Source organism: Camellia sinensis, chromosome 6 (assembly GCF_055761805.1).
Source record: "Camellia sinensis isolate YWXY chromosome 6, ASM5576180v1, whole genome shotgun sequence".
Classification (NCBI taxonomy): Eukaryota; Viridiplantae; Streptophyta; class Magnoliopsida; order Ericales; family Theaceae; genus Camellia; species Camellia sinensis.
Genome location: NC_138966.1, coordinates 109974391 through 109987198, shown reverse-complemented (window position 1 = coordinate 109987198; position 12808 = coordinate 109974391). Strand labels below are relative to the sequence as shown.

The window sequence follows — 12808 nt, the reverse complement described above, 5'->3', positions numbered from 1 at the left end:
GAAAAAATCTAATTACTATTTTCCTTTATCCATTATCTTAGGGAGCAAATTATTCATTAAACAAACAATAGCTACTAATGAAGACAGATTGAAGAGACTCAATTTTCTAAAATATAATCAGTTATATTTTGTTACCAACATTCCACGACTACTCTTCATATGGTTTCAAACTAGAAACAAATTGGGAGTAACAAAAATAAATAAATAATAGAATGAAAATCGTGGCATTGACATTTTACCCAAATACATATACCATCAGGTCATGTTTGATTCATAAGATTAATAGTGAAGTATTAATAATCCTATTAAATTAGTGTGGTATTCATTATCCAATTGGATTAATATGCCTTGGATTAATAATCCCACCCCTACCCCATTACTAATAATCCTACAAATTTGTTGGATTAATTATCCATTGGATTAATAATCCTAAACCAAAATATTAAAACAAATATAGGATAATTGGGCCCACGGATTAATAATCCCAATCCCATGCTCTAATCCACCCAATCAAACATGCCATCATAGTTTGTAGCAAACACTTAATCTATCCCCATCTTAAACTAATTACCCAATCCAATCATTGAACCCTAGAAGTTTAAGCAATGTGAAAACTTCAATATGATGAGAGATTCACAAAATTTTATCAATTTTGTAATTTAACTAATTTATCCAAATTTTAACTTCTTTTTTTTTTTTAACATTTTTATCAACAAAAATTTTTTTATTAATGAAGCAATATACACAAAGATACATATAGACATCGATAAAGGAAGGAAAATGCTAGAGCATCTCACCCTTTTCTTGGTCTACTGAAGACAATTTCATTGAAAAACTAGATTGAGGTAACCAGCCAAAGATCAATGTGGATACATTCATAGAAACTACTACATTCATAGATTGAGCAAACCTGGCTGCTACATGATCATGAGCCACCTATTACAAGGTCCTCTAGTCTAAACAAAACAAGAGTTAAGAAAAGTCAGCAAATATATGACAATCAGCTAGCATAACCTCTGTTAAACACTGAACTCCCAATTGAAAAGCCCCAAATTTTGAAAGTGAAAAACCCTAAACCCTAATTTTGAAATTGAAAAGCCTCAAGTCAAAACTCAAAACCCTAATATCTGAACATGTACCTGAAATTGGGCAGTGCGACGGAGAGATACGAGAGCTCCGGCCGGAGGGGCGGTGAGACGGCTCCGTTTGCTTCGTTCGTGGGTCTTCATCGAATGGACGGAGAAGCGAAGACGAACGGAGCTGCAAAGGACTGCTCGAGCAAAGCAATGGCCGTCGCAAGCAAAGCAATGGCTGTCGCTCCGAAGGACTACTCTTCCCTCCGTCTTCTCTTCATGTTCTCTTCTTCGTCTTCGCTCTCTCTCTCTCTCTCGAACGCATCTCTCTCTGTAGGAGGGAATTAAATTAAAATTTTGGAGGGTTTCTTTCAAATGTGGAGAAGAAATTTGAATTTGGGACAAATTTTTGAAGTAAAAATTGGTCTTGATTTATATATTTTTTTAAGTTTTATTATTTATGTTTGTAATTTTACCTTTATTAAAGTTTAATTAATATTCTAAATGTAAAAATAAATTTAGGGAATTTTATGATTTTAATCAATAAATAATAATTATATTTGAAAATAATTACTATTATGTTGTTAATAATTTATTATTTAATTATTAATAGTTCTTACAAATAGTAACAAATTTAATTAATATTAACATTAAAGTAATTTAACATTTTAAATTAATAATTTAATCAAATAATTATTTGAACTGTTATAGTTAATTAATAATTTTTTTAGTACTTTACCAACAGTCTTATTAACTAGACTTATTTACCTACAAGACTAATAAGGGTTCGTTTGGCAAGGGCTCATTGGGCTTTTTTGGCTCAATGAGCCATAAAAGACAGAATAGGCCCATGAGCCACAACAGACAAAACATCTCATCCAACCCCATAATCATTACACTCTTCTCTCACAAAAAAAGCCAAAAAAGCCAAAAAGCCAAAAAGCCAAAAAGCCAAAAGCCCTTCCCAAACTAAGCTTTTGAGCCCAGGCTCATATAGTCAAAAAAGCCAAAAAGTCAAAAAGCCAACCCACTTCCCAAACGGAGGCTAAATTTATCAAGAAGACTTAATGGGTAATAAGTCTCAAAAGTAAGACCTTTTGGTAATTTATCTTAATTTTTTTGTTTATTTGATAATTATAAAATAAAATTAAAACTCGATAATATTAACATTAAAGAAATTTCATATTAGTTGTGTGCCTAATCAATTGCAAGAGCTAAATGAATGTATAATCCTAACACTAATCTAGATCCATAACGAGCCTTTATTTATTTATTTTTTACCTTTCTCTTTATATCTCTTTCTCTGTATTTTATCGATGGAAAAATTAAAATTTGTAGAGAGTCAAAATGTTCAAAACATACTTTTCTCTCATTCAACTCGTGATTCTTCCGCAATTCTATGTCATTGTAAGCCTCTCTTCCGCCATACGAAAATGTACCACACCCCCTTGTATTATTTGACCTCCCTAAAGCTATCATGAAGTATCAATTTACTCATCTCGAAAATGATACAATTAAACCCTTCAATAAATATACTAATACATAAACTATAAGTTGTGAGAATAATGGTGTTGATAATGGTTGCTCTATGTCGCCATTAGATGAAAGGGCCAATTTGATAATATTCAAATTGTTAATCATGCCACGTATCTAATTAGATCAGATGGATAAACTATGTGTAAAGTGAAATGTCAAATTAGATGTGGTTATGATGTTTATTGTTAAATTTCACCTAAGTATTTACTCATTAGTCTGTCTTTGGCATTTAATTTTATAATTTTTACTCTTTTACTAGAAATTTCACTTTGCTAATAGTTAAATTTCATCCAAACATTAAGGCTAAATTTCATTATTTGAAGATAATGAAATTTCAATAGTTGAAAACGATGAAATAATTATTACCATCAAGTTTTAATTAAAAAAATATTAAAGTTTTGGTAATTTAATATTTTAGAATTAATTAGACAACAAATTAATTAAAAATTGCTACTGTTTGCATAAATTATCTAATAGATCAGGAATACTACGTGTTCATGGGCCCGACTAATAAAATAACATACTTTTAGTTTGGATTTTTGAGAGTCCAAAATTAAAAAATCATTGGTAATGGTGGTAATGATTATGGAGGTGAATGATTGTAGTAGTAGAGGTGGTGGTCGAGAGGTGGTGACAATGATAATAGAAAATGTGATGCTGGTAGTGAAATGATGGTATGTTTTATGGCGACGTTGACAATAATAATGAAGATGGTGGTAATAGCAATGGTGGCTTGATAATGGTGGTGGTGGCGACAGTGCCGATAATGACGGTATCAACAATATTGGTGATAATTGTAGCGATTGTGAGGTTATAATGGTGTATGTTGATGCTTGTGCATGAATATTTATAAATTCAATTAGCATTAAATAATTATGTAATTTTATGTGAAAAATTCATCATAATTTAAATGACTTTTATATTACAAACTTAAAATTTAATGAAACAAATGGATTGGATAAAGGGTACCCTGCCTCTTACACCAACACCGTCGATTTCACCACCACCATCACCACTGTTACGACAATTGTCATGTCCATCACCATTTGAACTCCACTACTATCACTACTCTACCACCACCACAGTCACTCCCTACACCACCACCGCCATTGCTACCACCCTACCACCACATCCACCTTCACCCTGCCACCATGGCGACTAAAGTACCTCATCGTCTCATTGGTTGCCAAAGCCTTGCCAGCAATAGTCAATGGCGACCAAATTGACGTTCATCACTAATTATCTTATATTCGGCAACTAAAACGAACTTAGTCGCCAAACATAACGTTTTGGTGAATGAAATATTTAATCGTCGAAAGTAATTAAATCAAAATAAAGTTCTCTTTCAGCGACTAAAATATTTAGTTGCTAAAACATTTTAGTCGCTAATAATAATACATTTAGCGACCAAATAGTTTAGTCATTGTTAGTTTTCACGGCTAAACATTTTAGTCGCCAAAAGATTAAATATTTTCATTTCATGATATTTTACAACCAAACATTTTAGTCACCAAAGGATCCCATGTTCTTTCGTGACTAAAATATTTAGTCGGCAATAGTTTATTCTCTCATCTTGATTTATTTTGGCTACTAATTATTTGGTTGCCAAAAGTCTTTTGTTTCTTTTTTACTACTAAATATTTAGTCATGCAAAACCTTTGCTTGCATTTTTGGCTACCAAAATATTTAATCGCGAAAAACTTTATAATTTTTTTTTATAATTAATTTCTCGACCACCTATATTTATTCTATTATTAGTGCAACTTGTACCTTGTATATAAATACAATAACCATTCCACAACATGCACACATTTCACTTTCAACCATCAAAAAAATTCATATTTAACATCAAATTATAAATGCAATAGAAATTCCATATAAACCAAGCATAATCCAACCTCGATTTAAAAATATAATTCCATACATAACAAAGGATTAAACAAAATTAATATATAAAGTTAATCTGTACCACCAAAAACTAATTTGTACCACGCCAAAAGGTAATCTGTACCATGCCAAAAAACTAATATGTACTACGTCAAAAGGAATATGTACCGCATCAAAAATTAATATGTACCACGTCAAAAGCTAAGTTGTACCACGCCATAAAACTAATGTGTGCGAACAATACTAATCCGTAGACTAAAAACAATGTCTTTCGTACTTGTCAAAAAAAGTCATATCCACAATTCCCCGCCAAAAACCATCTGTACAAATAAAATTAATCATTAGTATTGACTAAATATTGACATATTTAAAATAAATAAAAAAAAACATATAAAACTCGAATATAATTAATATTTTCAAATAAATCATTAGTTTTGCATACTCGAATTTATGTAAAAGAAAAATATGTAAAACTCGAACGCATATTTCATGCAACAAGTAATAATTGCACATAATTAATAATTATTTTTGCATATTCGCCTTCCGAACTCCTTTTCTCGACTAAGTTTAAGGTGTTTTCGCCCCTAACTCCCCTCCTACGTGTCCTATTTACGTACCGTCCATTCCTATAGGTCATATTTGGCTTGGGAAACCTACCAGTTATATCACAACATTCGTTGGGAGCTTGTTTTGTATTTTTGCCCCCCGAACACCTTTTTTCGACTAAGTTTAAGGCATTTACGTGCCCTATATTACGTACCGTCTGTTCCTACATGTCATATTTGGCACGAAGAAGCTGGCCGTTACATCACAACATTAGTTGGGGGCCTGTTTTGTATTTTTGGCCCTTGAATGCTTTTTTCGACTAAGTTTAAGGCATTTTCAACTCTAACTCCCATCCTACATGTCTTATTTACGTGCCGTATGTTCCTACGATCATATTTAGCGCAGGGAACCTGTCGGTTACATCGCAACATTGGTTGGGGGTCTGTTTCTCATTTTCGCCCCGAACACCTTTTTTCGACTAAGTTTAAGGCATTTTTTACTCTAACTTCCAGCCTACATGTCTTACTTACTTACCGTCTGTTCCTACAAGTCATATTTGGCACGGGGAAGCTGGCCATCACATCACAACATTTGTTAGGGGGCTGTTTTGTATTTTCACCCCCTGAACGCCTTTTTTCAACTAAGTTTAAGACATTTTCGACTATAACTCTCAACGTATGTGTCCTATTTACATACTATCTGTCTCTACAGGTCATATTTGGCATGAGAAAGCTGCCGGTTACATCACAACATTGGTTGGGGGTTGTTTTACATTTTCACCCCTCGAATGCCTTTTTTTGACTGAGTTTAAGGCATTTTGGACTCTAACTTCCAGCCTACGTGTCTTATTTACATACTGTTTGTCCTTACAAGTCATATTCGGCACGGGGAAGCTTCCGGTTACATCACAACATTGGTTAGGGGGCTTTTTTGCATTTTCGCTCCCCGAACGCCTTTTTTCGATTAAGTTTAAGGCATTTTCGACTCTTAACTCCCGGCCTACGTTTCCTATTTACGTACCGTCTATCCCTACAGGTCATATTTGGCATGGGGAAGCTTCTCGTTACATCACAACATTGGTTGGGGGGCTGTTTTGCATTTTCGCCCTCCGAACGTCTTTTTTTGACCAAGTTTAAGACATTCGACTCTAACTCCCAACCTATGTGTCCTATTTACGTACCGTCTGTTCCTACATATCATATTTGGCATGGGGAAGCTGGCCATTACATCATAACATTGGATGGGGGCTGTTTTGTATTTTCGTCCATCAAACGCCTCTTTCGACTAAGTTTAAGACATTTTCGACTCTAACTCCCAACCTACATGTCCTATTTACGTACCGTATGTTCCTACAGGTCATATTTATCACGGGGAACCTGCCGGTTACATCACAACATTGGTTGGGTGTCTGTTTTGTATTTTCGCCCTCCGAGTGACTTTTTTCGACTAAATTTAAGGCATTTTCGACTCTAACTCCTAACCTACGTGTCCTACTTACGTACCGTCTATTCCTACAAGTCATATTTGGCACAGGGAAGCTGGCTGTTACATCACAACATTGGTTGGGGGGTTGTTTTGTATTTTCGTCCCCTGAATGCCTTTTTTCGATTAAGTTTAAGGTATTTTCAACTCTAACTCCCAATGTACATGTCCTATTTACGAATCGGCTGTCTCTACAGGTCATATTTGGCACAAGAAAGTTTTCGGTTACATCACAACATTGGTTGGGGGTTGTTTTTCATTTTTGCCCCTCGAACGCTTTTTTTCGACTAAGTTTAAGGCATTTCGACTCTAACTCCCAGCTTACATGTTCTATTTACGTACCGTTTGTCCCTACAAGCCATATTTGGCACAGGGAAGCTGCCAGTTACATCACAACATTGGTTGAGGGGCTGTTTTGCATTTTCGCCTCCCGAACGTCTTTTTCCGACTAAGTTTAAGGCATTTTTGACTCTTAACTCCCAGCCTGTGTCCTATGCACGTACCGTCTGTCCCTACAAGTCATATTTGGTACCGGGAATCTTTCGGTTACATCACAACATTGGTTGTGGGGCTGTTTTGTGTTTTCGCCCCCTAAACGCCTTTTTTCGACTAAGTTTAAGGCATTTTCAACTCTAACTCCCAACCTACGTGTCCTATTTACATACTATCTGTCCATACAGATCATATTTGGCACGTGGAAACTTCTAGTTGCATCACAACATTGGTTGGGAGGCTATTTTGCATTTTCACCCCCTGAACCCTTTTTTCGAATAACTTTAAGGTGTTTTCGATTCTAACTCCCAATTTAAGTGTCTAATTTACGTACCATCAGTTCTCACAAGTCATTTTTGGTACGAGGAAGCTGCCTGTTACATCCCAATAGTGGTTGGGGGGCTATTTTGTATTTTCGTCTCCCTAACGCCCTTTTCAACTTACTTTGAGTCACTTTTTACTCTAACTCCCAACCTAGTTGTCCTATTTATGTATTGTTTGTCCCCATTGGAATATTAGACAAAAGATAATATTGTTCCGATAAGTACAAATGGTAGATACGGTTTAGGCTAGAGTACGTAAATAATATCAATTGACTAGTTCATTGTTAAATCTAACATATTTTAACCAATTATTTTAAACATCACTAAAATTGTTCTTGCCAAATAGTAAACGTCACTCGACCACCTCAGATCCCCAAGAGTTGTGTGAGTTTGGCGACTACATTATTCAGATGATCAACCTTTTTATTTGTCTCTTCCCGATCTTTCTGTCCCTGCGCCCGTTGTTGCAACATCTCATTGGGGGTGTTTGGGAACCTAACTTTGAGGCTAAAATAGCCTCAAGGTCTAATTTAGCCCACTAGCCTCAAAAAATATGTAAACCAATGATTTTTATTTTTATTTTTATTTTTTAAAAAAAATAAAAATAAACAAAAGTAGGCTTGGCAGACCTACACTGTCTGTGACAGTGTAGGTTGAGTGTAATTATAACCTAGTCCCAAATGAGTAAATGACCATTTTGTCCCTTTAGACTAATTTTGAAAAAAGTAAGAGTTGGGACAAATCTGTCATTTCACTTTAAACATCATTTCAAACACATTTTTCAATACAACAACTCAAATAAAAATCCAACCCAACTTCCCAAACACAAAAACTAAAATAGCCTACTAAAATAGCCAAAAAGCCTCTAAAATAGCCACTTCCCAAACACCCACATTGTAACATCTCTCACGCTGCTCTCGCTCTTTCAATATCTCATTGTAATATTTCTCACGCTCCTCTCGCTCTCTCATCAACTCTTCACGATCTCTTTGTTGCTCCTCACGAAGAGCTTTGAGGCCAAATCAAACGGGGGTACATATATCTTGCCAAAACTTTAAACGTTGAGACCCAACTCTAAATAGGTTCTTTGTTGTATAGACCACCCTTGAGTACTTACAACCTTAAGTGGCACAATATAGGAAATCACCAAATAGATCCTTACGATATAATGGAAATTGGGCCATAACAAACTTAAGTCAAAAAAAAAAAAAAAAAAACCACCTCCTACCCCAACATCTTCACTAATGATGCAGACAACACAGGTTATACCTTCTTAATAGCATTAATAGAGTTGAAAACTGAAGGGAGAAAAATAGATTGTTTGAGGCAAGATTACCTCGCAGCCATTTCAGTAGCCTTTTTGACACTTGAGTCATGTAGATTCTTCATCTCATCAGCAGTCCCCTCAGCTCCAATCTCTATTTTCTTTCCTTTTTCTGATGCTGTGGCACTTCCATCAATTTTAGAACTTGAACTGAAAATTTGTTGCACCTGTTTGAGATTTCCGTAATAAAGGTCTTCTGTTCAAATAATAGCTTCACTTTTCTTCGGTTAAATAACAAAGCATAGTGGTTGGACAAAGACTCCAATTCTTGAAAATGATAGCAATTTAGAATCTTAAGCCAGAACTATCATTCTAGATGGCATTGAATTGAAAGACATTCAACCAAGAAGATAAAGAAGGTGACCTCCAACTGTTTTGGACCTCCGTATATGTAGAAGCATCTATCAAATGTCACTTCTTCAAACAATTGATCCTCATCATCTTGTGCTTGAGCTCCCTTCTTATCAACTTCAGTACCAGTTTCTGCAATCAGAAGATCCATGGTCTCCTTGTCTACAAGCTCAAGCTCTTGCATTCCCTTTGCGCTAAAAACTTTTCCACTCTATAAAAAATAGCACAGAAATAAGTTACTGCAAGCAATTAATAAGATGATAAGTGTCATGAGTACCTCTATTAAGGATGGGGCAACAGAACCAGGTGACGGTATACCTCCATGTTGAATAGATTCAACAATATTTTGTGAGAATATATTGTGAAATATATTGTGAGTCTTACAAATTAAACTTAGAGTCCTATTAGAGGCATGATTGTATTAGAGTCATGATAGTATTGTATTTGTATTTCCTTTTTGGTTTAGGAGTTAGGGCTATATATATTCTAAGGTCTGATTGTAATTGATACACATTGAATATATGAGATACAGAAAGCTATTCAGAAATCTTACATGGTATCAGAGCCGTGTTCGAAAACCTAAGGACACGATCAGTCTTCGCGAACCCTAGCATTGTCGCCTCTCTTAGTCATCGTCGCCTCTCTCAGCCGTCGCCTCTCACGCCGTCGCTTCTCTTAGTCTGCTTCAGCATCGCGATTGATTCGTGATCTATCTCCCTCTCTGGTTCTCTCTGGTTTTGCTAATCGACCACACCTCGTGGTTCGTTGGGCTGATTCGATCGACTGGTTTGTCTTGCTGCTCTATTTGTCTGTGTGTGTATGAGATCGTGTCTTTAAGCCCTGCTATTTGGCGTTAAAAAAAAAAATTGAATATATTTTGACCCCTCGCATTTTGATTATTACACTTGAACCCCTAGTTTGGTTACTTTGTTTGATTGCATTGGAAACCCCTCAATTTTCTGGTTATTACGATGTCTCTGGCTTTTGATGAGTGTGTCTTCTGCCATCAGAAGGGCCATTAGAAGTACCACTATCCCAAGAAAGGATGTTTGTCTGCTTTGCCTGTGTCTACCTTGTCTTCTCAGCAATTTTTTATCAAGTTCTGTGCTCCTCCTCTGAGTACTGTTCGGCCTCCTGCCGGTTCTACTATATCTGCTCCAGCTCCTGATCCTGACTTGGCTTCCTTGACTGCTCAGAATAATCAACTTCATCATATATTGTCTCCCTCCCAGCCATCTCAATCTGCCTCCGTTGTTTCTTCTTTTTATTCAGGTTTGCTTGGGTCTTCTTCAGGTATTTTTTCGTCTGTCTGGCTTTTTGACTCTGGTGCCTCTCATCATATGACTCCCCATCTCTCCTTACTTCAAAATTGCACTTATCCTCCTTTTCCTATTACTGTCAATGCTGCTAATGGGTCTGGTATGTCTAGTATATCTGTTGGGTCTGTCCTACCGTCTGCTATGTCTGTTGTCTCTATTCCATCTGTTTTTTATGTTCCTTAATTATCTATTAGTTTATTATCTATCAGTCAGCTTGATGCCTCTGGTTTTGATGTTATTTTTTCCCCTTCTATCTGTTCTATACAGGATCAGATGTCTAAACAGCAGATTAGGACTGGTCGTAGAGTTGGGGACCTCTATGTGGTAGAGAGCTTACATCTGCCTTTGACAACCTCTCCAACTGCCTTTTCCTCTTTTCAGTTAGATTCTCTGTCTAGTCCTTTCTACTTGTGGCATTCTAGATTAGGGCATCTGTCTACTGACCGTTTATGGTCTTTGGCTCAATCAGGTATCTTGGGAAAAGTTTCTCCTAGTAAACTTACTAAATGTCAGGGGTGTAAACTTGCCAAGATGACAACCTTACCTTTTCGTAAAAGCACTTCTATATTTGATACACCATTTTCTTTAGTTCATACTGATGTTTGGGGCCCTTCTCCTGTTCGCACCAAAGGGGGTTCTGCATACTATGTGTCATTTGTTGGTGACTGCACCCGTTACACTTGAGTTTATCTTATGACTCATAAGTCCGATTTCTATCAGATATACCGTACCTTTCAGTCTATGATTACTACACAGTTTGGGTGGACCATTAAAGTGTTATGGTCTGACTTGGGTGGGGAATATTTTAAAACTGAGTTTTGTGAGTATTTGGCCAATTTGGGTACCATTCACCAAACTTCTTATACAGATACACCTGCCCAAAATGGTCGCGCTAAGCGTAAACACCGTTATCTCCTTGAGACAGCTAGGTCTTTTTTTCTCTCTACCTCAGTTCCGGCTCCATTCTGGGGGGAGGTAGTTCTTACTGCTGCTTTTCTTCTCAATCGCATGCCTACTCCCATTCTTTCTGGTCGGTCTCCTTATGAGGCTTTGTTCTCCCAACTTCCTAATTACCCCCTCCTTCATGTGTTTGGGTCTGCCTGTTTTGCCCTTCTTCCCCGCAAAGATAGGACCAAACTTAGTGCGCGGTCTGTCCTCTGTGTCTTTTTGGGTTAGTCCTATTCAGAAAGGCTGTCGGCGTTACGACCCTGTTTCCTGTCGTCTTTATATCTTCTGTCATGTTTCTTTTCTCGAACATCTGCCTTACTTTCAGCTTCCTCATGTCACTACTCCAATTTCCAAAGAAGATTTGGTTCACATTGATCCATTTCCTTCTGAGGTACCGTCTGATGAGTACATCTTCACAGTTCCTCCTAAGCTTGTTTCATCTTCTCCTCTTGCTTCACCTTCTTCAATTTGTTCTCCTCCTCCATTGTTAGTTTATTCTCGTCGCAAGGCTCCTCCTCCACCGGTTGTCTCTACCTCTACTGCTGATCCTCCTACTGCTGCCGACTCTGTTCCTGTTGCACACGGATATCCTACTCGAGCGCGTCATCCTTCAAACAGGTTAGGTTGGTCTAATACATGTTTTCTTGCTTCCTATCGTACTTTTTTGTCTGTTATTCACTCTTTTTTAGAACCTCAGTCTTACAAAGAGGCATGTCAGGACCCTCATTGGGTTTACGCTATGGAAGATGAGTTGTCTGCTCTACAGAAAACTAGTACTTGGGAGCTGGTTCCTTTGCCTGCTGGTAAGAACTTGGTTGGTTGCAAATGGGTCTACAAAGTCAAGACTCATTCTGATGGGTCTCTTGCGTGCTATAAAGCTCGTCTGGTTGCCAAAGGTTTCTCTCAGGAGTATGGTATTAATTATGAGGAAACATTTGCTCCTGTTGCCAAGATGACTACTGTCCGTACTTTGATCTCTGTCGCTGCTATTCGTTCTTGGCCTCTTTATCAGATGGATGTTAAGAATGCTTTTCTTAATGGCCATCTCACTGAGGAGGTTTACATGCGTCCTCCTCCTAGTCTTCCCCATTCCTCTGGCCAAGTTTGTCGTCTTCGGCGTGCTTTGTATGGTCTGAAGCAGTCTCCTCGTGCTTGGTATGATCGCTTTCAGGCTGCTGTTACCGAGCTTGGGTTTCATTGTTCTGCTTCTGACTCTGTTTTATTTGTGAGACATACATCGGCTGGTTTTGTTGCTCTCTTACTCTATGTAGATGATATGATCATCACTGTCTCTGACTCTTCTGCTATCTCTTCGGTCAAGCAGCATCTCTTCCGCACCTTCGAAATGAAAGATCTGGGTCCATTACGGTATTTTCTTAGTATTGAGGTTGCTTCTTCTCCAAAGGGCTATTTTCTGTCTCAGGTTAAGTATGCTAATGAAGTCATTCACCGTGCTGGTCTTACTGATACTAAGATTTCTGATACACCTATTGAGCTTAATGTGAAGCTTAATGTAAAGCTTAATTC

General features: G+C 37.1%; 1 long non-coding RNA gene across 1 annotated transcript; it reads right to left on the bottom strand.

Moving 5' to 3' along the window:
- Positions 1-799: 799 nt before the first annotated feature.
- On the bottom strand, positions 800-1476 carry LOC145792825 (uncharacterized). The gene is made up of 2 exons (XR_014332761.1): positions 1140-1476; positions 800-956 (listed from the first exon to the last, which is right to left on the bottom strand). It is a non-coding gene; the product is annotated as an uncharacterized LOC145792825 (long non-coding RNA).
- Positions 1477-12808: the final 11332 nt, after the last annotated feature.